Here is a 25,686-nt window from a genome sequence, read left to right as displayed (position 1 = left end):
AGGAATGTTCCATAGCCTTGTTACAGGAGACGCACCTGTGTCACACTGATTTTCGTAGACTGCGCAATAGACACTTTGCTAAACAATATCTTGCCTATTTCAGTACTAATAAAGGTGGAACAGGGATCTTTGTTGAGTTGGGAGAGAAGAATGACCCGGGGGGGGGGTCATTTTATAGGGGGTCAAGGGCTTGTTAGGCGGTCATCTGTTTACTGTCATATCTCTTTATTCCGCCAGTGAGAAGCAGTGTGGATTCCTGGTGGACTTTCTGTCGGAAAGGACTGCTTTTGCAGATGGACAAGTGATCTTGGTGGTGGGGGTAGGGGGATTATAATGTAGTACCTGACCCCATGATTAATCACACCCACCCTCTGCTACAGACTTTAAACTGGCCCAGTCTTTAATTAAAGTTCTGAGGGAAATGAATCTGGTTTACTTGTGGAGGCTACAACAACACTTGACAACACACATTTTACACGCATATAGGACTTTCTCAAGGATCAATCTCTGGCTCATATCTCCCTTTCTCCAGCATGGGGTCTGGCATGGATTCACATGCTCGTGAATATTCCCTGTTGTCAGTCCGGGAATCCTCGGTAAAAGAATAAACTGTTTGACTTGCACTTACAAACTGTCTTTCTTCTATACACCAAACACTGAGCTCTGGGTCATACTGTCCCCAGCCAATGACTGCCCTCTCCCTAAGCCCCTCCACTGGCAGCCATCTTCACATTTTTACCGCACGTTCAAGTGTTGGGAGTCCTCGTGTTGTGCTCAGAGAGCTTTTCTACGTTTTTGCGCTTTTTCGATAAAAAGTTTCTATCGTTGTCAAATAGAACCTGTGTGTTCTTTCGTTCCTTTGACCGGCAAGCAGGGATCTGTTTGTCGGCGTCTTTCAACGCCCCTTAAGGGCAATAATTTCATGAAAGAGTTTCATGGAAGATTCCAGAACGCCATTGGGCCTACATCGCACTCCGGACCATGTCGGAGGAGAAGAATGAGGGAGGCTCCCCCTTCAAGCTCTGCTCCAGCTGCGGATTGAGGAACTTGTTTGTGGAGGACAAACACTCTCAGTGCCTCTACTGTCTCCATCCGGACCACAGCGAAGCATATTGTGAAATCTGCCTTGGGTTCTCCAAGCGAACCATCAAGGACAGTCACAGTAGGTTGGTGGCATGGCTTAACGCCAAGGCCTCTACCCTGTGCGGCAAGCAGGGGCATGCCTTACCCAGGACCGGCCGGTCCAAAGAGCTGGCTTCTAAGTCCTTTGAGGGTGCTCGATCCGCGGGGGCCCAAGACAAGGCCAAGTACCGCAAGTTTGTTTCCGTCTGGGTTTCCGCACAAGTGGGTACCACGATACGCAGCGCACGTTCATCTTCGCCATCTGCCTCCATCGCTAGTCATAGCTCCAGCTCCTCCTCAAAGAGGAAATCGGTTAACCCAGGGAAGCTGTGGGAAAAGCCGGAGAAGACCAAGGCGCATGGAAAGGTGTCCAACCTGCCCCTGAAGGCCCAGGTGGTCCAGACTAAGTGATCCTTGAGGATCGAGCTGGTGGCGACCGCCCTTTCGAAGGCAAAAGGGGCGACCTGGTCCAGCGAGTGGGAAAAGATCTCCACCGACCGATGGGTGCTGGACGCTCCCACCCACGGACACTCTCTAGAGTTCCAGCAGAAGTGTCCGCGGATACCACTGGTGGCCCGGCAGGAGCAGCACATCCCTCCGCTCCTGCGGGAAGTACGGGCCATATTAAAAAAGGGGGCTTTAGAGCTGGTTCCGATGTGACTGCGGGCTCCGCAGTCTACTGCAGATACTTCTTGTTGAAGAAGACTGGGGGCTGGAGGCCCATTCTAGACTTGCGGCGCCTTAACAAATACCTCAAGTCCCAAAAGTTCATGATGGTCATGTTGCAGCACGTGCGTGGCCAACTGGAGGAAGAGGACTTCTTGTCGTCGCTGGATCTGGAGGATGCATACTTCCACATCCCCATTCACGAGAAGCATCGGAAGGTCCTGTGCTTCGTAGTACAGGGAAGGCACTACCAGTTCAAGGCCCTTCCCTTCAGACTGAATACGGCACCCAGGGTGTTCACAAAAGTGCATGGCACCAGTGGCGGCCCATCTGCGCCTACAAGGGATACATGTGTACACGTACCTTGATGACTGACTCATCCGCGCCAAGTCCAGGGAAGTAGCAGTTCAACACACGGAGAGGACCGTCCAGCTGCTGACAGATCTGGGGTTCTCCGTCAACTATCCAAATTCCTGCTTGATACTATCGCAGAACGTGCTATTTCTGGGGGCCAGGCTCAACTTGGTCTCCTGCCTGACCGCCCCCTTGGAAGAGAGGATAGTGGCCATGCTGGGCAAGGTGCAATGGCTGTTGACACTGAAGACTGCCACGGTGCGGACCATCAAGTCAGATGGGGCATGCTTCTATTCAGTGTTCTCCAAATAAAACTATAAAAATTCTCTTTGGTTATCGACCTCCTGGCCCAGCACAGGCTTTCCTGGAGAAATTAGAATTCTTTCTGGCAGACACGGGGAATAAGCATGACAAGCTGTTATGTTTGGGGGACTTCAATATATGGGCTGAGGAGGTGACATCTGGGGATGGGAGAGAATTAAAGGAGACCCTGGAAGCCCATGCTTTGGAACTTTTAGCATCATCCCCCTCACATTGCCAGGACCATTGTCTTGATGTCCTGCTATATCGAGGGAAGATAATTTGTAATGTTGAGACAATCGCAATATCATGGACAGACCACTATGCCATAGTATTTGAACTGAGAATGCATAAGAAAACTCTGGAAGTGCACACGGAAAATTGGATGGGGGAGTTCCACAAGCTGAAAGATTTATTGAAAATCTCAGGGGAAACTCTGAAACATGCTTTGGCACAGATTGAAGAGGCTCTTCCATGTGAGGAGTTCTTCAATAAAGGCATGTAAATCATGGCTATGCTATTTAATGTACAGGCCCCTCTCCAACAAAACAAAGCCATGTAACCCCTGGTGTTCGCCAGATTTGGCCAAGAAAAGGGTACAGGTGAGATCTTTCGAGAAAAAAATGGAGAAGACATCGTACAGAGAGCATTTTAGAACAGGTCAAGAGCGCCTGAAGAGAATATGGAAAAGCCATTTTTGATGCCAAAGCTAAATTTATAACAGGGAAAATTGACAAAGTCATGAACAGGCCACAGGAATTGTACGCTGCTATTTCCCAGTTAGCAAATCCTGGGTGTGCGTCAGCAGCACCTGAATCATCACAAGCACAGGCGGATGCTTTTAATAATTACTTTATAAATAAAATAGAGCTAATACAAGGAAAGATTATGGAAATTAAACCATTACATCCCCAAGAGGATCTGGAAGTAACATAGGAGATTAGCCCAGAATGCATATCTCATGATGAAGACACTGGGGCGGATCAGAAGCTATTTATGTTTACGAAAGTATCTGAGGAAAGGGTCTGCACCTTGCTCTCCGCGTTGAAGGCTACTAATGATGTACTCTTCGTTATTCTATCTTCAGTAGCTAAACTAATAGCTCCAGATATTACCCCATTTATCACAAAATTTGTTAACAAATCTCTTACATCAGGGGTAGTACCGATGATTCTGAAGAAATCTGTGGTCACGCCACTGCTAAAAAAAAACAAATTTAGACCCTAAGAATTTCCAGAATTACAGGCCAATGGCAGGATTGTCATGGCCATCGAAAATTCTGGAAAACATTGTGACAGCTCAGCTGCAGGAACATCTGGATCAGGAGAATCTGCAATCCACTGCAATCCGGCTTCCGACCAGGTTTTGGGATGGAGATGGCGTTGCTGACGGTCTGGGACTATCTATTGGAGACGGCGGATCAGGGGGGCGTGTCCCTGTTGGTCATGTTGGACCTGTCCGCCCTCTTTGATACGGTTGTCCATGGGACCCTGCTGAAACGTCTGAGAGAAGTGGGTGGAGTAGGGAAACAAGCTCTTCAATGGTTTGAATCTTTTCTCTCTAGAAGAGAACAAAGAGTAGGATTTGGAGATTTCTTGTTAGATTCAGGATTACAAAGCTGTGGAGTCCTGCAGGGATCGTCCCTTGTCACAGGTTTCCCCCTTTCTCACCTGCTTTCGCTGCTTGATGGAATCCAGAGGAGTTTTCTTCCGTACGGATCGGGTCTTGTACAAGCCTGCTCTGCCGTCTTCGGCTTCCAGTGTTCGTTCAGCTTTAACGTCCGGGAAAAAATGAGGAAACTCCAGGAAGACCAGGAAAGGAGAAGTGCACTCGGAGGCGGGTGCACGGAATCCGGGAAGAAGGCTAAATAGGAGGAGGGAGGATAGAAGGGAAAGCGGAGGGTCTAGGAATCAGGAAACTACAGAATTCCGCAAGGCGAACTTCAGAGCACACGTCTAGCCACAGCAACAGTAGCGTTGAGACGCGCGGGCCGCGGGGGCATGGCCATTTTATAGAACATGCTGCCTCGGACGTGAAGACTGGTAGGCAGCGTTCTGTGTGTACGGCCATGTTGGAAGTAGTACAGAGTGTAAGCCCCGACGCGTCAAGGACCAGGAGGTCCAGAAGGGGCATGTCTGATGGTTCATGACATCCCTCTCCCCACTGCATTTTAATTTATATGTTAAACTACTCATGGACATTCTGAGGAAGCACGGCATACAGTTTCACTCATACGCAGGTGTTCTTGAGGATACAGAATCTAGAGGAGAAGTACGAAATAGTTGACCGGTGCCTACAAGAAATACAGGCTTGGATGTGTGCGATCCAGCTACTGCTGAATGTCAGCAAAACAGAAAAGACTCTATTCGCTTCAAAGCACAATCTGCAGAGGGAGCATTTACACTCCCTATGTTTCCTGGGGACACAGCTGAATTTCTCCAAGAAAATAAAAAATGTAGGCTGTGTCTGGGAGGATAACATGGGAAGTGGAGCTCAAGTTAGTGCGAAGGTACAAGCAGCTTTCCACTCACTACGCCTACTGAAACATATCCTACCATTCATTGCGAATGAGGACAGAGCGGTAGTCATTGGCACTCTGGTCAACTCGAGGTTAGACTATGGAAATGTATTGCTGTCGGGTATACCAGCCTATCAGTTGCGAAGACTGCAGGTGGCCCAAAATGCAGCGGTTAGGCTGGCGAATAGGTAAAAAATCAGCTCCAACCTCTAACTTAAGAAGAGCCCTACATTGGCTGGCAGTAAAGGAGATAATTGAGTTTAAGGTACTCTGCTTGGTTTATAGGTGTGTTAACAAGACAGGAACAAGATATCTATCCGATAAAATCAGGAGACATGTTCCTATCTGACAACTGCGCTCAGCAGATCACAATCTGCTTCATATACACCACACCAGGTATATGAGCAAAGGGGACCGCAGATTCGGCGTCTACGGTCCAAGAGCATGGAATAAACTACCCAGAGAAAACTGTGAGATTAAAACCTTTCCGGCATTCCAGAAGGCCGTGAAGACCTATCTGTTTTGTTAGAACTCTCCTAGACCTTAACTGGTGTATTTCAATCTCATATGATGAAGTGGATTAAGACATGGGCCTCATTACGAGTATGGAGGTAGCCATGCCGCTTTTAGCGGCATGGCTACCGCCATACCGGGTACCGGATCCGGGTTCCTGGAATGGGGAAATACCGGGCCATTCCGGCCTTGGAGGGCCCGGTATTCCCCCATTCCAGGAACCCGGACCCGGTACATCCCCATTCCCATTTGAGCCCCCATAGGGCTCAATGGGAATAGGGAGTATGCTAACCACGGGCCCGTTAATGACGGGCCTGTTGTAAGCATCCTGGTCTGCTAGCGGGTCCCACTAAGGACGTCTGGTTTTACCAGACGTCCTTAGAGGGACTCACGAGCAGACCTCGTAATGAGGCGGTAGAGGGTTAACGGCGCCGGCAGCTCCACCAGCGCCGTTAACCTGATCCGGCTCTGCAGGTTGCAGATAGGACCCCTTCAGGAATTCCTGGACGCTTGGTGGATCCAGGTGTCTGGAAGCTTTGCAGACAAGATTGTTCTCGACGAGGAGTTCCGTCGAGCGATAAGGTGGTGGGGCGTGCGCTCCAGCATTGCCGGGGGCACGGATTTCCAGATCCCCCCATACCAAGAGACAGTCACCACAGACGCGTCCCTGGAGGGCTGGGGAGCCCAGACCGGACGTCTCCACGCCAGAGGCCTGTGGCTACCATAGGAGAGGGCTCTCCACATCAATGTCCTGGAGCTGCGGGCAGCGTTCTGGGTCCTCTAGTCGTTCATTATGTCACTCAAGGGCAAGGTGGTGAGGGTCTTCACGCACAATACCACCACGATGTTCTACATCAGGAAGCAAGGAGGTACTAGATACCCGGCGCTCTCCAGAGAGGCGCAGGACTTGTGGCACTGGGCCGTCAGCCAAGAGATGTTCCTCATTCCTTTTCACCTGGCTGGAGTCAAGAACACCTTCGCCGACTCCCTCAGCAGGGAGCTGCGCTCTTGCCACAAGTGGGAACTTCGACATGATCAAGTGAACAACCTCTTCCTCAAATGAGGCAGACCCCAGATCGATCTGTTTGCGACAGCGATGAATTCCAAATGACAGAGATTCGCCAGAAGGTTCCACCAGCCGAGGAGCATGGGGGACGCGTTTTCCTTTCTGTGGGAAGGCCTGTTCTGCCGGAATTCCCCTTCCCCGTTGCCTCTCCGGCTGCGAGTCATTAATCAACTCAAACGGTGGCGATGCAAGATGATCCTCATCGCCCCGGCGTGGCCGAGTCAGATTTGGTAACCGGATCTTCTCAGCCTGTCAGTGTTACCCCAAGTCAAGCTGCAGGTGGTTTGGATCTGCTCACCAGAGAAGGAAGCGCAATCCTACATCACGACACAGGATCGCTGAACCTGAAGGCTTGGCTCCTGCAGCCTTAGAGTTTGGAGTGTACGAGCTGCCGGCAGACTGCAGAGAGGTCCTTACCAGGGCCAGAGCATTGTCGCCTCTTCATTGCTAAGGGCACAAGTGCAAACATTTTGCAACGTGGTGCCGGACGCAGAAGACCAACCCTCTGAATATCTTAGCTCCGCAGATTCTTCCGTACTTGTACTTGGTCAAGGCAGGGCAGACGCACGCCTCTATCAAGGTGCTTCTGGCGGCTATCTCCCGCTACACCAGGTCTCCAGGACGGTCTTCTCTTTGGTCCCACCTTCTGGTCAAGGAGTTCCTCAAATGACTGTTTCGATCATTACCACCGGAGAAGGCCCTTACCCCGGCGTGTGAACTCAACGTGGTGCTGACGAGGATCATGGGGGCTCCCTTCAAGCATATGCATCAGGCCCCTCTCAAGTTCCTTTCGTGGAAGACAGCTTTTCTCGTGGCCATCACCTCTGCCAGGAGGGTAGGTGAGGTCCAGGTCCTTTCCTGCGAACAACCTTAGCTGACTTTTCACAACACAACGATGGTGCTGCGGATGCACCCCTCCTTCATGCCAAAGGTTCTGTCGGAATTCCACCTCAACAAGCCTTTGGTGTTGCCTGTGTTTTTTCCAAAACCTTTGTCGCCGGCTAAAAGGACTTTGCACTGGCTGGATGAGGCTTGTGCGCTGAAGTTCTATGTGGTACGCACAAAGTGTTTCCGGAAGATATCTCAACCATTCATGAACTTTGGTCCTGTGAACCATGGGAAGGCCTTGTCCAAGGCTTCCATCTCCAGGTGTCTCTCCGGCTGCATCACACACTGTCACTGGTTGTCAAACCAACCGCTGCCCGGCCGTCCGAGACCCCATTCTACCAGAGCGATCGCTGCGACGACGGCGTTCCTGTCTGGTGTGCCCCTGCTGGACATCTGCAGGGCTGCTACGTGGAGGTCCTCGCACACCTTTACAAGCTTCTACTGCGTCCACAGGGATTCCAGAGAGGAGTCCAGGGTTGGCCAAGCAGTGCTACGCAAACCTGTTCGCTTGAAGGTGAGCCTGTTCCGGAGGGAAGAGTATTTGCTTCTGTTGAGCCTTGCCACCTCCTGTGGTTGTGTAATGTTGTGCTGCTATGTATTCTTTATTCATGAGCATGTGAATCCATGCCAGACCCCATGCTGGAGAAGGAACAAGTTGCTTACCTGCAACTATTGTTCTCCAGCATGGGTCTGTCATGGATTCACATGCAAACCCTCCCTCCTGTCCCTCTGTGTCTCTTCTTGGTCATACTGCCACTTTATGGGCTATTAAATCTGAAGATGGCTGCCAGAGGAGGGGCTTAGGGGGGAAGGGCAGTCATTGGCTGGGGGCAGTATGACCCAGAGCTCAGTGATTGGTTTATCGGAGAAAGACAGTTTGTAAGTGAAAGTGAAACTGTTTTTTCTTTTTGATTCCCGGCCTGACGACGGGGAATATTCATGAGCATGTGAATCCATGCCAGACCCATTCTGGAGAACAATAGTTACAAGTAAGTAACTTGTTCCTTCTGATTCCGTTTGTATCAGAGGTATTCATTGCTACCCATGTACTCTCAGATCATGCAGCAGTTGAGTGTACACTTTCAGTTGATAGGTTGTCCCCCGTTAGCAGGCCCCCATGGAAGCTGCACGACCCGGCCCTCTCAGATTTGGTGTTCAAAGGACCCCGTAACTAAAGCAATAACTGATTTCTTTAGGGAAAATAGCACTGCTACCGTTCCGACTGCCACGGTATGCGACCCTATGAAGGCAGTGATTAGATGGGAACTGATTGCTCACACAACTGCTTGCACTTATAGGAATAGAACCCTAAGGTAGGCACTTTAGGGGGAGATGCGCGCTTCAGAAATGCTTCATAAGCATTTCAATTCTGTCATGGCCAGGAAGGGCCTACGGGTAGCGCGAAATAAACTAGAAGCACACTTAGCAGGACATACGGCCAAATCGATTATTCGTGCTAAGCAATCTTATTATGCCATGGGTAATATGGTGAATACATTTCTGGTTCATAAATTGAAGGCCATACATACAACAAATACTACAGCAGTGCTGGTAGACTCAGACATAAATATTCAGTACAAGGAATCGGCGAAAAGGAAGGTTTCTGAATGATATTTACCCACAGAATCTGAAGCAGGCCCGCCCCCCCCCCCCCATCTCTGCGACTTACGCCAGACTACCAAATCAGGCTCTCGTCTACTGGTCAGGAGACCTTAGATACTCCTGTAACCACGGAAGAGGTGGCAATAGCAATAGTTTCTCTTAAACACAGGACCCCTAGTCCTGATGGTTTCTCAGCATCGTTTATACGATTTTTCAACCACAACTACTCAAACCTTTGACTAACTTATTCAACTTGTTCCCGGAATTTAGGGAGGGTTACTCCTTCGATGGAGTCAACTACAATTTTAATACTTAAGCTGGGGAATCCCACACAGGATTGTCACCCGTACAGGCCAATTTCTTTGAACCTGGATGCCAAGTTGTACTCTAAGGTGTTGGCCTCGAGGTTGGGGACGGTTCTACCCCAACTGATAAATCCAGATCAGGCTGGGTTTATTCCAAAGCGAAGCACACAAGACAACATCAGATGAGGCTTGGAAATCCTTGACCTAGCCAGGAGGGGATAGTCTTGCCTTGGGAGTACTCACACTGGATGCTACTAAAGCATTCGACAGAGTGCACTGGCCCTACCTTTGTGATGTTCTGCTTGCTTTTGGATTTGGCCCGTTGGCTAACTACCATTGACCTTTTACTCGAATAAGGGTTAATTGCCCCTGTCCCTATAGCTCATGGAACTAAGCAGGGTTGTCCACTGTCTCCTTTGATTTTTGCTCTTGTAATGGAGCCATTTGCGCAAAGGATCAGAGACAACTCGGAGATCACAGGGACTGAGGTAGCTTGGGTGCAACACAAAATGCCTCTTTATGCCGATGATGTCCTGCTCATGTTAACTAATATACCAACCTCCCTTGAGGCTGTCATGTCTGAATTAAGATGATTTGAACTGGCTTCTCTGTCAATTACTAGAAATCCTTGCCATAAGTGTGCAATTGCCCAAGCAAGTCATTGCCGCTGCGAGATCCACCTGTCGATTCTGTGGGCATCTGACACTATTGAGTACCTGGGGGTGAGGATTCCTGTTTCCCCGCAGGATGTATATTGGGTCAACTTCCCAGGGTTGCTTAAGGATCTTGCCGAAGATCTTAAACGTTGGAGTAAGCAGGAAATATCACTGATGGGACGAATCGCTGCAGTAAAAATGAATCTTTTACCCAGATTCTTGTATCTTTGTCAAGCCTTGCTAGTTAAGATACCCAATCTTGAAGTACGTATGCTGCAGCGTAGCGTCCTACAATTTATCTGGGTGGGCAAAAAGCCTAGAGTTCCAAAAGCTGAGGTTTTAAGCGATGCCCGGAGGGGAGCAATGGCGGCTCTGGGCCTCCTCAGGTATTATGTGGCTGCTCGGGTTACGCACATTTTGGCTTGGAGGTCCCCTCCCAGATGGGTAGCTCTTGAGAAAGCCAACTCCTCCTGCCGGTTATCTTTCTTACCCTTTATCGACAATACTAAACTCCCCGATCTGACACACACTTGAGCTCGACAAAAATCTTGCTGTATTACTGGCACGTGGCTTTTATGAAGAAGTGGGTGAATCGGGTTTCAGACCGTGCTCTCCAGTCTTTGGTAATGCAGAATTCTCCCCAGGATTCTTAGGGAATAGTTTTTCAGATTGGCATAATGGGGGTCTGCATAGCTTGCATCAGCTGTACCAGGAGGGCTCTCCTCTCTCGTGTCCGAATGTAAGGCTCAATTCTCACTAACCGAAGGCGAACGATTTAGATATGGTCATATTCGGCACTGGATTTCACAACTGTGAGGAGCCAGGTGACCTGCGAAGGTGAGAGTATTGGAATGTACCCAACAGTATGGCATAGATGGGGGTAGAATCTCATGCATTTATAAACTTTTGGGAGGCAACTTACTAACCGTCAGATCCTCCTACATTGCCATTTGGAAAGCGGATGTGGGACCTCCTGTCGAGGATTTATGGGAAGAGATCTGGGCTAGAAACCACGCCTCCTCTAGATGTGTAACCAATAGAGAATGTATGCATAAACTTTGCTACAGATGGTACCGGCCTCTGCTAACTTTACATAAAATGAATGCTGCTTTGAATTCGGCTTGCTGGAGGGGGTGCGGCCTTGGGAAGCTACTTTCATTTGTGGTGGTCCTGTCATGTGATCCACACTTTTTGGGTTGCTGTACTGTCTCACATTAAGGAGAGAACTGCAGTGGACTTACCCCTGGCTCCACTAGTTGGCCTATCGCGGTGCTCAATGGAAGATGTGTACCCTAAATCGGGTTGCAGAGCACAATCGGCGACACACCAATTTTTAGCAACTAAAATATAAATAGCACGATCGTGGAAGGCTCTTATGGGGCCAGTATTGGCACAATGGTGGATGGAGGTATGGGACATCTTGGTCGACGAAAAAGTTACAGCATGTGTAAAACAATGCGCTGCCTTGGTATCTAAATTTCTGGCTCCCATTTGTTGACTATTACCAGAATTTTCCCTCCCTAACTTTTAAACCGTCTCTACTTTCAAACTATTCCTTGATGTGATGGCCTTAGTGTGGTACTTTTTTTTATTTTAACAAGGTTATGCATTTTCGCATTAGCGCCTCGGTCGGGGATGGCTTGTTGGACCCGGGAATGTTGTGCATTATGCATTCAGCCATATTTTACTGTCTATGTATGTCTCGCATCCTTGTTTGAATAAAAGGTTTGGGGAAAAAGTTATAGAATTTTGCTTTTGTACTTAACAGATACTTTATTGTTCTGATATTGTGAAATGTGTAGGCTTAATTGAGCTGCAACAAGAATGCTGTGTGACTTGACTAGTTTATATTTGTGTATGATTTTGTATTATCTGGGGAGATGGTTTGTATTTATGGCCTGTATTGTTTGTCTAATTGTGCATAGGAGACTTTTAAATATTCATGTTCGTGTGCAAGGTTTGTTGGAAACCAAAGCACAAATGGAAAAATAAATAAAAAAGAATGCTAATCCATGCACTGGGAGAAATTGTTAACCCTGAGGTGCAGGCCCGTTTCTTGGCCCGGGCAAGGCGGGCAGCTGCCCGGGGCGCAACCGCCAGGGGGGTTCGCAATTACCCCGCTACACTGGAACCTCTGGAGGGGATAAAATTCCCCAGTTTGTGGGGCGGCACATTGCCGTGGGGAAAGTTCTGTGGGTCAGGTACTGGCGCTGCCCCTTCCGACTGTAATGTCACAAGTACTACGTAACATTACAGAAGTAAGAGGCTTCCTCCGACCACTTTAGCGCCACTTGGGGGGGGCATAAGCACAACAATTAAAACACTTCAGGTCCCCCTGTAGCTAAAACCAGCTCCTCCCATCACAATGCAGGCAGGAAACTGCTAATGGTGGGCCATTGGTCACTGAATGGTTTCGTGCTGACATTGTGTTGGGAGGGGAGGTAGTGTGGGGCGTGGGCGTGCACTGTAGGCAGCTTTGCCTCTCCCAAAATAAAGCGGCGCTATTTCTTTCATGCTGCTTCTTTGCCAAACTTTATAACAATTCCACTTTAAACCACTTCCATGGCACTGGTGATGAGTTACTTCATTATGCTGATAATAGTTTTGATCAGTGTTGCTGAGTAAATATTCTTTAAGCCATGACCCGGTTCATTTATTTATTCATGCAATGTTTGTCGGGTACATGGACACAGATTATTTATTTATGCAATGTTTGTCGGATACCTGTATCCGACAAACATTGCATAAATAAATAGGTACCCGACAAACATTGCATGAATAAATGAATAATCCGGTTCCATGTCTCCTTATAACAAGTCAACAGTCAGACTTTACTGTATCAAAGCATACACTTGATTCCCATTGAAAGAATTTTAAAGTGATTGTTTATTGTGTTCGGGTGTCTCCTTGTCATTGCCCTTTTGGCTTAGGTTGCCTCCAAACCCCCTTCAGCATCTTGTGTTCTTTGATGGTTGCATATACTGCATCCTGTGCCATATTCATGTTCTCTTGGTGTGCCCAGTCCTCATTATCTGCAGCCTAAGTGGGACTAGAGCATACAATTGTCTTGGGCACCAATGAAAAAGTGGCCCACTGTTGCAAATGGCAATTCATTCCTTGTGTAACGGACTGTTTGACTTTGGGTAGGAGTCCCTTAATGGTGTAGTTTGGGAGTGGGGTGGGGTGCGATGCAGTGGGGCTGGGGCGCGGGGTGCGGTGGGGCTGGGGTGCGCTGGGGCTGGGGCGCGGGGTGCGTTGGGGATGGTGCATTGGGTGCGGTGGGGCTGGGGTGCGGAATGGGATGTGGGGGGGTGTAATCCTAGTGTTTCGCTCTGGGCACCAAATGGATTAGAAACTGCCCTGCTGAAGTGCGTTATAATGGTTTTCAAACAGGCAACATAACTGTGGAAACCATGATGACCATTCTCTGTGATAAAGAGAGTGGAATTAACATGCAAGGAGGATTCATGACAAGTGGGAGTATGGCATCCATCCTGCCACAAGACTGCAGCCTACCTTGTGTTCACTTATTTACAGGCACGCCTGATGCAGACAGGTGTGAAACCATTGTTCGCTAAACACTCCTTTTGCTTGGTATAATATTTCTTTACATTAATGTTTTGGCTATAGAACAGTGATAAAACACACAAGTTATGAAATAGTTAAGTTGACATTCATCACACAATGTTGTCCATGCACAAAGCCCCCAAAACAGACCACCTTGAGTTAAGCATTTCCATAAAACATTCAGGTGCTTCGTTTCAGCAATATGGTGATTAGCCCTCTCTTAACATGGCATTCTTCCGTGTTAATGTGTCTACGTACATGGAGGAGTAAACAATGTTACGTTGGTGTCATGAAACAGAAAAGTCAAAATGTTTTTCATTTATGTGATTTTTATTATTTTTTGATCCCAGCAATTAAACCACTGTACAGGGCTTTTGTAATCCTCGGTGGCAGGGGCGTTGCTAGGGGGGGGCTAAGGGGGCTATAGCCCCTGGTCTTTTGGTTGTAGCCCCGGATAGAATCGCAGGAGCTACAGCCAAAAGACTAGCTAGCCCCCAGTCCCAACAGTTCCGACATCAGCTTAGCCCCGGGTCTTTTCCAGACCTAGCAACTTCCCTGCTCGGTAGCCTTTCAAATACTGTGCTTTCGTTGTGTTGGTGCAGAAGGGTCCCTCCTTTGTTCCTGCTCAGTCCCTTGTGTGCCTCGAGCTCCTGTATTCCCACCACAGCCCCGCAGTGTAGAGCTCGGTTCTTCTCCATGCGACTTAATTTCTTCAAACCCCCTCTTTCCCAGTCTCCCCTTCCTCTCTCCACGGCCGCTCAGTGTTGCCAGGTCAGAAGGAAAAAATAAGCTGAATGTTCCTTTAAAACAAGCCCAAAACAAGCTGACTCCCAACCAAATAAGCTGCAAAAACAAGCGCACCTCTAAAATAAGGTGGAAAGGTCTCAGAAGTTGAAAAATAACTATAACGCAAAGAATACATACAGAGAGCTCAAACATATGTTAACAAAAATCATTTATTAAAATTGTTATTTTCTAACAATTGGTGTCTATTTTAATTTGTTGTATGTGTGCGACTTATAAAAGCAACATTATTGGCTTTTTGGATCCTTGGCTGCTCTGGTGCTTGATTCGTCGCTCACCTCTGGTCCTTGGCTCCATTGCAGGTACCTGCCAAGTAGCCCCATGTACTTCATGACACTGAGCCAGTCCAGGCATTTCCTATTAAATGCTAGGACTGGTATTTTATTTCTTCCCATTATAAGTATGGGCCTACAAGGACCAGTATGCAAAGGGAAAATCCAGGACTAGCTCATGGCGACAAGCGTGACATGGCCCCCCCACTGTCGTCCTTCTGGTATTGGGAAACCTGGTTGATTGCTGTCATCTGGTCCTTGGTTCATATAGTCCATCACCCCTCTGGTCATTGGCTCCCTCATGACTTACTCCTCTAGTAAATCACTAGCCCACCCATTGACTGTTCATTGCCATGCTAATCCCCAACCCCAGGGCTTTAAGTGGGCCGGGGCCTGCCGGGGCTGGGCCCCGGCAGGCTCTGAAATTTCGTTTTGAGGCGGGGCCCTGCCGGGGCCCAGTAATCTCCCCTGGCAGCCCCGGCCACTACACGAAAAGGCATTTTTTTCTACAGCCTGAAGCGCTCGCTCGTTTGCGAGAGCTTCAGGCTACAGAAAAAAATGCCTTTCAGCAATAATGGTGGCGCCGCACCTGCGAGGCATCCCTTTAATCAAGAGATTCCCGTCGGCCGGCGCCAACATTATGGAAAAAACGTGAGGCCGCTGAAAGCAGAGGCCTTGCTTTCTAAATACTGGAGCTGCCGCGCATTTGCGGGAGTTTCAGTATTTAGGAAAAAGGCCTCTGCTTCCAGTGGCCTCACGTTTTCAGCCTTAATGGTGGTGCTGCCCCTCCCCAGCTGGCGAGGGTCAGCACCACCATTAAGGCTGAATAGGCAGGCGCTGTCCCCTGCCAGGCAAGCCTACACAAAATAAATGCAGAGATCAGCACCCTCTCCCCATAGGGGAGAGGTTGCTAATCTATACGAAAGGCTGCTTGGCAGGGGTGGCAGTAGCCCATTGAGCCTGGGCTCGTTAAGGGGGCGTGGCCTAACGGGCCATCAAGACCCCCGCTGTTAGGCCACGCCCCCTCGATGAGCCCCGGCTCGATTTGTAGTGCCACTTAAGGCACTGCCCAACCCTGTTCTTGCCCCTCCCCGCCCAAAACACCTTCTCATGGGAACTCTTTGTGCTCTCTTTAATCAAGCCTTAACATTAAACTTTGCACTCAATGCTGAATGAATTTGAGCTGTAAATGCTACTGGTGTAATAGAAATGTCTTAACCTGATCTGCGTTCAGCCAATCAAGTTAAAAGCACTGTGTGTGTCCTTCAGTTAGTCATGTTAAAAGTTTTTGGCTTTTGCAAACTTATCAGGCATTTGCCAGGCACTGCCATTAGATGCCCTGGTACTTGCACCATTTTGCACCTGGTGCCGTTCATACAACTAAAGATAGCAGTGCCTACCAAGGGCCTTTCCCATGCCTACACAAAACCCTAAACTATTGTCATTGTCTATGCTTGTTTCCATCACGACTAAACTACATGTTGCTGTAAATACCCCGTGTTTACCTCTTGGCTAGGTAATGCGTCTTCAAAGGGTCTCTCATATTGAAAGAGCCCATCAATGCAAAAGAAAGGAGTACTTGCAGGTTCACATCAGGAAGGCAATCAGCCCGAGCCTCACAGCGTGTGCATAACAGCTTAAGGCAAGACGGCATGTTCGCCTTTCATATTCATTTTTTTTTGTAAATGGGGCCAAGTCAGACAGACTGGCAAACAAGCGGAACAATAAGCACACAATTAAGGAAAAACGAAAAACGCGGACAAAAACCGCGACAAGCAACCTGCTAATATTATAAGCGACTTTGGGCAAAAACAAGCCCAAAGTCACTTATAATATAATAAGCGGACATGGCAACACTGCGGCCACTAAAAAAGAATAAAATATGAGAACTGCTTAAATGATGGACACGGGCACTCAAGGACAGGGGTGGAGCTACACAGATCACTGGCCAATCCCAGGAACAGAAATGTAGGAGGGTGGGCTATGACATTAGCTTTTCATTTCGGGCTGCATGTATGGCTGTAGCCATCAAGTGGGCGTGACTCCGAAGATTGCCGAACATTGCCTCCCACAATCTACCATGGGAGGCAGGATAGCATACAACACCTGTTAGCACACGAATGACATTAGAGGTCACGTGACAACGAGGGGGCGGGCCGTTGCTATGGTCCTTTTCTCGGATGGGAACTAGTCGCTACCTAATCCTAAAAGTAGTGAAAATTGCCGATAAGTAACCGGGTGAACCGGATCATTTCTCTGGTGCACTCGCTAGCAATCACGCACGCGAAAAAGTATTTCAAGGACAATAGATTACGAAACATAGACGGATCACGACCACAGTGTTGTGAACATGACTTCCAAATTAGCTTCGTTCTAAAGCTGACAGCTAAATCAGATGATAAGAAGGGCGGTTGCTAGGTATAAAATAATTGTATAACTTTAGTCCCATTCTAAAATGGCTTATTGGGAACGGTATATTCCCAATCTTAAAATGGCAGTCAAATATATCTGGACCGATAGATGTGTTGCGAGCTTGCCTAAGGCAAGTTGCCTTCTAAGATGGCCGTCTGGTCCCTCCCTCATAGGCTCTCGTTTCCGTCGACTGGTGCCTTTCATTTCCTCCTTGCCTCCAGCTAATCTGAATCAAGCATATCGTCCGCTTGTCCTAGCTGCTTTTTTCAAAGCCATGACTTCTGCTATGCTCCGTGGTTTGACCCCGCTGCTGAGGGGAAGCCGGTTTACCGTGACCCACCGGGCCGGCATTGCCTCCAAGCCTGCAAAGGGCAAGGTCACCGGCGCAGTAAGTAGGGCACCGAGTTCCAACCTTCAGTATAGCAATGAGAGAGACACCATATAAACTGGTATTTGGGGAACAGTAGCACACTACTTGTGGTGGCAGATAATTAAACGTTCGCTTGTCTGGAATTCTGAGGGTGTGCGAGGGGGAGAGTTTAGTAAGTCATTCTGTGCACGCTGAGGCTATCTCTCCCGCATTTCAAGCAGGCGGCTAGAGGCACGCACAAGGGGAACTCGTGCCAAACCTAAGTGGGTGGGGGTTGTAAGAACCCTTTAGTCGCACTAGTTTGAGCATATTTTCTTAAAGGTTGTAGATATTTGTCGGGCTGCATGAGTACATTTCGTTCAATGGTAGATGGAGAAAATGTTTTTATATTGTCTGGTTTACGGTTTTTGGGAAACTTTGAACAGATTACTGCTAAACCGTGGCATGTGTCCCCATGGAAGAAGCACGCGTGTGCTTTTTTTTTTTTTGTTTCGTTTTTTTTTTTTTTGCTTAAGATATGTGTAATGTGTGTTTTTTATTTTTACTTTGTTCTAGATTAAACATTGTATACATTTCTACGGACTACTGTACCCGAGAAAAGTTATACATGTGCCCTGCAGGTTGATCTTAAATACTTCACTAAACGCGGTGTGGTCCTGTACAAATCTGTGTTTAATTTATCTATGTTTTTTGGGTTTTAATTTTGAAAGGATTCAAACCCGCCCCCGCCCAAACGCGTTTTCTCCCGCAAATCTGGATTTTGTGGCGCCCAATTTTAGGGGAGGTAAAGGAAACGCTGCCAATTATCTCACCTATATGCAAACGTTGGTGAGCACACTTGTTTGCACTTGTTCCTCCTACTTTGTATTACGACCTTTTCAACTACCGTAGCCCCCTGCCTGCACTTATTTAATTTGGCATTTGTTAAGCACACCAAATCCTGATGCATCTGGGCGCTGGTTACATAAGATTGAAGGTTTCCTTGGTTGCAGGTTACGTTATGATACCGGCATTGCACTTTGCATAAGGTTACATCATGTTGTAGGATTACATAAAATGCAAGCATTGGTCATGTACAGTGCAGGTTGTGAGCTAGTGGATGAGGTTCGGTGGCAGTGGTTTATGTTTTAGTTACTTTGGTCGAAGAGCCAGGTTTTGAATCCTTTGCGGAAAGACCATAGGAACAGGTTTGATCTCAAGGCTATGGGCAGTGAGTTCCATTTGGCGGCTATTGCTGGGAAGCTAGTGCCTCCAGCTTTTTGGTACCTGAAGTGAGGGATCGCTAAACTGAAGGTCTAAGCAGTTCAGTTGGGTCTCATGGACTGGGCCTTGATGATTTGTTTAGCCAGATAAGTGGGGGCAGTTTTTGAGAGGCATTTGATGTGTTCTCGTACCAGCAGCCAATGGATCTTGCGTCATGTTGAAATCTTTTTTAGGGATGTTGAGCGCTGCTCTTATAGCATTGTTCTGTATAATTTTGTTAATGTTTTGGCATTTGGAACATGAGCAAAAGGGATTTACAGTACCTTCACAGAATGAGGGCCCTCGTTAAGCAATTGTTGGTCAGATAGGTTCTGCTAGCATTTATTAGTTTTGTGGTGTAGGCTGCTGCATCACATTTTAAGTGCAATGTGTTACCGCACAAAATGCAGAATTATTTTGATAGTGTCCTCAACATTACTGGACTTGTATGTTTTAGCGCCTGTCTCACCGCTTTTCCTTTCTTTTAAAAAGCCAAACAGTGGAGATCCATTGAGAAAATTCTACTCTCACCTAACTAAAGTGCAGAGGAAAATGCTTTGCAAAAATACACTTCTGCCCCTTAAGCCCTTGGATTCCTTTTTAACTTGCACACTGGTGACTTACTCACCTGTGAGTATGGGGCCACATCACCTTCTATGGTCCTTCCTTTCTTTGTAGGGGTCCCCAATCTCCCTAGAATCAAGGTGAGGTGGGGGTTCACTGGCCAAGCCCCTCCACCATTTGCTGTCTGTAGGGCTCGCAATGCTGTACTAGCCTAACCCCTGTTCAGGAGCAGATTATGAACCTTGGTTTCTCACTGGCTGAGCTATACTATTTTGAGGTGTGACCTGCCTTTGTTTGTGTGTGTAATTATTTTCAGTAACAGGGATAGCATTTTGAACAGAAATGCTGTACATGGTAAGAATGGATGTTGCATCAGTCTCTAGATTTACAATTACTCCAAGTTAATGTAATGGGCAGAACGGTTACAGACAATGTCAATTATTTAGTGATGGGTAGTGTGATTTATTAGTAGCACTCTTAACAGTATTTACACTACAGAATTGGGCTGTGTGGCTGTGTGTATGGGTGGTGTTAGCAAGGGGTGTTCAAGTGAGGGATGATAGCCTTTCAGTGCTTATTTGAACGCAGGGATGGTTGTAGTGTTTTGGATTGCAGCAAAATAACTATCAAGGAAGGCAAAAGAAAAACTTGAGGCAGGACGGTGAACTAAGACTATGGCACTAGATGGAGTTGGGGCGCGGAAGAAGTGATGCCATGCCTAGATGGAAGTAGAGGATTGGGCATTTGAAGAGCAATCAGTGCCACAAGGTCATCCAACCCTTTCTGAAATTTTGGGTGCCAGTGGCAATGTTTTTTTAGATGACTAGAGGGCAAGTCAAAAGTAGACTAGAAAACTAGTCAAGGTTTACAGGATTAGTTTTGGTGCAGTGTAGTGTTTGAAGGAATTGGATCTTGATGCTATTTTGGAGGTGTTCGAGCTGCAGTGGTAGCAATGAATTTATGGGGTTTAAGTTTGGGGGGGCACCAATGTTGCAAGCTTTGATGGTTTCAGAAGGTAGGGGGTGGATGAGGGGTATAATATAAGCAGGGAGGTAAACTGTTGTAGTGTTCCAGGAGTTCAGTATATACGATATTGTAGGGCCACCCAGTGGCTAATAGGCCCTGTGAGATAGAGTGAGAGGTTGGTTAAAGGTGGAAAAGGCCTTGAAATTCTGTAAACGGACTGTAGAAACCGTGTGCAGGGAGCTTAGCCCATCATGTGTAGATGAAGCAATGGTTTTCAAACTTTTAAATGAGCCCCTATCAACCCCACCCCCCTATTAAAAGCAGTCGGCATACTCCTTTTTTAAAGATCATTGAGTCTCCCTCTGTGCGCAGCCTTAAAGTTTTGCTGACCAATATATTAAACAATATTGCGCCTGGGAAAAACCTTGCAGTAGTTTCCCTCAATGGGATCAGGGTGCTGTTGGAGATGGTGGGATTTAACGAGATGAAAATGGCCAGAGCTGTAGGAAGGATCCAGGCCAGTGCCGGGGTCAGATGGTTTAGACAGGGGTATGGTCCTTTTGTGTCAAAGTGCAGAGGGATCAAGAAGGAAGAATATACATGAGGACTTGTGGTGGCTGTTTGGAAATTGGACACAAGCAGGAGAAATTAAATGATATAAATAAAATATCGCGCTCTTACACCAGTGTTTCAGAGCGGGACTAGGCAAAGGGAGAACAAAAAAAGATTTTACTAGGCCCAGTGACATTAAGAAAGCGCAAGTGCAGGGAAAGGGGGGGGGGGAGTGGAAAGTGCGGAACAGAATAAATACAAAATAAAATAAAAATAAATGCGATAAACCGTGGTAGTGCAAGTGGCTGGTGATAGATTATTCAGAGTATATTTGATATAAGTGCAGAAGTTGGAGGGGGCTGTATGGGTACAGATACAGAACCCCAGTGCACTGGGTGGCCCGGAGGCAGTGCAGGAGGGTGGCAGGTTGAGCCGGTACCTGGGCCCAAATCGGAGGGTGGACAAGTCACAATGCCAAGAGAGAAAACCGATCAACAGGGGGAAAGGGTGGCAGAGGCAAAGAGTAAGGACTTGAGGTGCTTCCGGAACCAGGTTCTTAAGTTTCAAGGTGGCTGGGAGGCTGCCCCAAAGGGAGGCCCCAGCCGAAGATGGATATCTAGCCCCAGCTTGTTTCTTTGCAAAACGACTAACCCTGAGGGAGTTGGAAGTAGAGGAGCGAAGGGCTCGAGAGGGGTAGAGGGGAGGCATTTACGGAGGGATAGTTGAAGGTATTTTGGACCCAGGCCCGAGAAAGCCTTGTGGACAATGCAGAGGGTTTTACATTTAATCCTTGCATCCACTGGGAGCCTATGATGGGATTTCAGAGCTGAAGAGATACGATCCCAGGGCTTGAGGCCAAAAGTCTTGCAGTCCTGTTCTGGATTATTTGTAAAGGGCGGCGAGTGGAGGCAGGTAGCTTTAGAAAGGGGCTGTTGCAGTAATCCAGCCTAGAGAGAACCAGAGCTTGGGAGACGTTGAGCTTTTGAGGGAAGGAGAGGTGAGCATTTCAGGAAAGGCAGAGTACCTCAAAGGAGGTGCAGTAAGAGATGTCAGATGCCTGCGGAGAAGGAAAGTGTGGAATCCAAGATAACCATGCGGTTCTTAGCCTCGCTGGTGGGGGTAGGAAGAGGGCCAAGGGAGGCTGGCCAGGGAGAGAGTGGAAAGGATGGAGGTGGTGTACCAATGAGGAGGATCTCAGTCTTGGTGGCAATTAGACAAAGATCATCGGCGGCACACCTATTTTGGATGGCGATTAGACAAGAGATGAGGGAAGCCTGAAAATGAGTAGAGGAGTGAAGGACTCGAGGTTAATATTTTGCAGGTTTTTTTTTGGGAGGATCCTTTTTAAAGACGGCTTGCACTCTTTCGTATTTAAAGCAGGGGGATAGATGCTAGATATGAGGACAGGCAAGAGTAGAAGGAGCATTTACTGATGAACAAAGGTTGATCGCAGCACAGAGGAGGTAGGTATGCAGAAACGGGGAGGAAAGAATTTCCATGGTAGGTGGACAGGACATGGCGAGAAACAGTTTTTGTTCCAGATTCTAATGATCTGGGACTTGAAGCAGCAGGTGGCATAAAAAGTGGTATTGGGTAGGGAGCTGCATAGTTGGCAGGGGTGAGATCTGATGGGGAGATCAGGTTGGTGAAGTAGCTGGCTTTTGCTTAATAAAGGGTAGTGGGGGGGGTGGCCTGAGGTTGGACCTGCGATTTAGCTGGAGATAGGTTTTTTTGAGTTGGCAAATATTAAGTGGAGTTGACTGGAGGTGCAAGAGGGTAGTGGGGGGGGCTGATAGTGGCATTGACTGAGGAAGTATTGCTAGATGGGGCAAAGAACCTGGGCATCGGATTTAAATGTTATGTGAATGTCGGGGCTGGCAAGGAGGGTGATTGAGGGCTTTTAGTGATGTAGACAAGTGATAGGAAAAGAATTGGAGAGGTTGGTTGGGGTCAGCTATAAGACGAGGTAGAGTTGTGAACTGTGGTTGCGTTGGTAATTGAGATTAGTGAGTGATCAAATTCAGGCTGTGGTGAAAGATTTTAGGGAGGCTGAAATTCTAGGTTTGGGTTATAGGAGCCTTTGGCAACAGTTGAGGTAAGTCAGTACTACATAGGAATGATTTGAAGGCTGGTATAGGGATGGGGGGTGGGGTTAGGAACTCAGAGTTGTCTGCTGGTGAATTCAAAGGAGAGGTGATGGAAGAAAGGGTGTTGCCTTCTTTTATCTTGCTTATACCTGTCCTGCTCTCCAACATGGGGTGAGGGTGCAAGTCACCGGAGGTGTCAGTTGTGAGGTGTGTGGGTGGGGAATCCCTGTCTCATTGGTAGCTCTGACCCCAACCTCTGGGCTAAAGGAGACTTGATCGGGAAGACTTGTTGCAAGGATTTGGGGACGTCATTCTAGAGGCACAGAGTGGAGTGACATTGGAGGTTGGTAGAGGGAGAGTAGAGCCATGCGAGTGAGGTGAATAAGGTTGGGGTATGAAAAATGAGCAGGGTGGCTTAAGTTAGATTGATAGGAATGATGTAGGCATGCTCGGTTGAGCATAAAATCCTAATTAAACAATCCTCATTCAAATGTGAATAAAAAAAAAGTGTAAGTGCTTGGTAAGGGGGACTATCAAGTATTTGCTAGCGGTGTTACTATTTATCATACTAGCAGGTCAAAGTTTGTGTGTTCCTGCAGAATGAGATTGTCTTCTAGGCTGTTAAATATATCATTATGCGTGGATTATTGAGTGGCAGGGACAATCAAAGGATTATAATGATTGGGATAAGGCTGCAGAGAAGGAAATATGGTTCTGCTGTGCCCGCTTCCTTCTTCTGATGTGCCACTTTTGCTAAAAGGTTCTCGTAGCGCACCTCCCTTGGGTGAGGTTCCTTCAGGGCATGGTATACCGAAATGTGTGTGGTGCTCTGGTTTGCTCCCACCATGTACCTAATCTTCCCACTTTTGTATCTTCTCACAGGATACAGTCATTGGACTATCTGCCTTCGTTGTGGCTTTCTTGGCGCCATCTGGCTGGATTTTGTCCAACTTGGAGGCCTACAAGAAGAGGGAGTGATGGGGCTTCTGCCATATAGATGCGGTTGACTGGGCTGCTATCGTCTTAAAGCCCCTATTGAGTAGGCTACACGTCTTATTAAAGCTTTCTTCATTCCACGTCAGGTGAACTCTTAACACCAGCCCTTGGGACCACGGATGTGATGCGAGTGCTCGGGCAGTTTTGCCTCAATGAGTCTGTTACATTAAAATCTATTTAACTCTAAATCTTGTCTCTTATTCTTTTATTAAACATCTTGTTTGTTGTATTTTTTATTTCCCTCAGGTTCCTGTGCAGCTAATGGGTTTGGTCCAATGCTTAGTTTTTACTCGGCATATGCAGCCCATATAATTACTTGCCCATGATTTTAAGAGAACCTGGCATTTTTCATTTTGGAAGGCACTGGACCTTGGTTTGAATCGTGAAGGATAGTTTTGATGTCAATATTTGTGGGGGACAGATACACCACGCTTATCAGTCACAGTTCCACTAGTGGGCAGTACACAATTTAATTCATAAATGCACTACTGCGATGGCTTTGCCTCAGTGCCAGCCTTTGCATACACTGGAGATATAAGGATGCATTATATTACGCATACGTCTAGTAAAAAAGACTTGCACATATATATTTTTTCAACACCAACAAACACGACTTTTTCAGCATTGCAAGGAATTGGACTTTAATTACTACTTTATCAAATTATAACCCGTACTGAGATGTTCAGATTACCATCTCGGAGAGTGATTTAATAAACGTACTTTAATAATGCTCATGCCTCATTACCTACTACAATGCCTCCTCCCAAATGGGATCTCTCCACGCATAGGATTTGATGGGAATCCAATGTCTGGGAAGCTTTATACATCCGTAGCAACAAGAGGGTGGGTCACAAAGCAAAGATGATGCTGGCGTCTAAAAACTGGGCCCAGGTGCGTTTCCCTGCATGCGACTTCAGCTGCTTTTTAATTATCCTATCTTTATTTAAATGTGTGGCTATTTTTTCCTAGATTGCCGTTTAGTGATACAAAGCTTGTGAAGTACAGGTACAAAATCCCACCTTGTCTCTGCAGGCCCCCAGCAAGACGGGTGGTCTCAATGCACCCAAGGGGGGGATTTGCTATTGGTGCAGTGTTGCTTCTCGCCCTGTCACTGACCCTTGTGCCTTTTTTAAAAAATATATATATATATATATATTTTGTATTTCCAAATACAGAATAGACCACCCTAATTATGTAAGGGCCCAGCTGCTGCTTTGCATTTCACTGCAAGGGGCGATGCAGTTGTCTGTCTTGGCCTGTTACAATACCCTTCAGCTCTCTTCCTGTTCATTTGACTCCTTTGTGCAAGTCAAACCTGTGCCATCTAAAGCTCCCTCCTTTCTGTCTCACTTTTGCACTTTAACCACACCCCTTGCACACACTTGCATATCTTTTTTTTTTTTCTTCACTCTCCTTTTTTTTCTTGGACTGTCATTCTCTTTTGCAATCTCTGCCCATATTTCCCTTTCCCTCTGTCTTTTTTTTCTCGTGCCTACTGTTTTCCACCAGCATTCAAATAAACAGCCAGCCATTTACACTCTAATTCTTGGAGTTAACATGAGCACCGGTTCCTCTCCCACTTTAATCTTTCTGTGGATCTCCTCTAACAGTGAAATATGTAAGTTTGGTCACTTAGATGCCCTGTATAAAAATTAAAAGGGGTGGGGGGTGTTCTGGGCTGCGTGTGTGTGTATATATATATATATATATATATGTATATATATATGTGACCCTCTTACGGGTTTCTACTTTGAAGATGATGCAGTTCGGTGCAAAATTCTTTATTTGATATATTTATATAGCACTTTTATCCAAAGTGCTTTACAATATTAAGAACGGTACAACAAGAGAAATCACTGAAAAA

General features: G+C 47.2%; 1 long non-coding RNA gene across 1 annotated transcript; it reads left to right on the top strand.

The window, feature by feature from the left end:
* Window positions 1-17,185: 17,185 nt before the first annotated feature.
* On the top strand, window positions 17,186-24,010 carry LOC138567164 (uncharacterized). The gene is made up of 2 exons (XR_011302118.1): window positions 17,186-17,433; window positions 23,709-24,010. It is a non-coding gene; the product is annotated as an uncharacterized lncRNA (long non-coding RNA).
* Window positions 24,011-25,686: the final 1,676 nt, after the last annotated feature.

This window comes from Ambystoma mexicanum, chromosome 2p (genome assembly GCF_040938575.1).
Source record: "Ambystoma mexicanum isolate Mex_15411 chromosome 2p, UKY_AmexF1_1, whole genome shotgun sequence".
Lineage (NCBI taxonomy): Eukaryota > Metazoa > Chordata > Amphibia > Caudata > Ambystomatidae > Ambystoma > Ambystoma mexicanum.
Note: the sequence above shows the minus strand (reverse complement) of the source record. Positions and strands in the feature narration are given on the sequence as shown.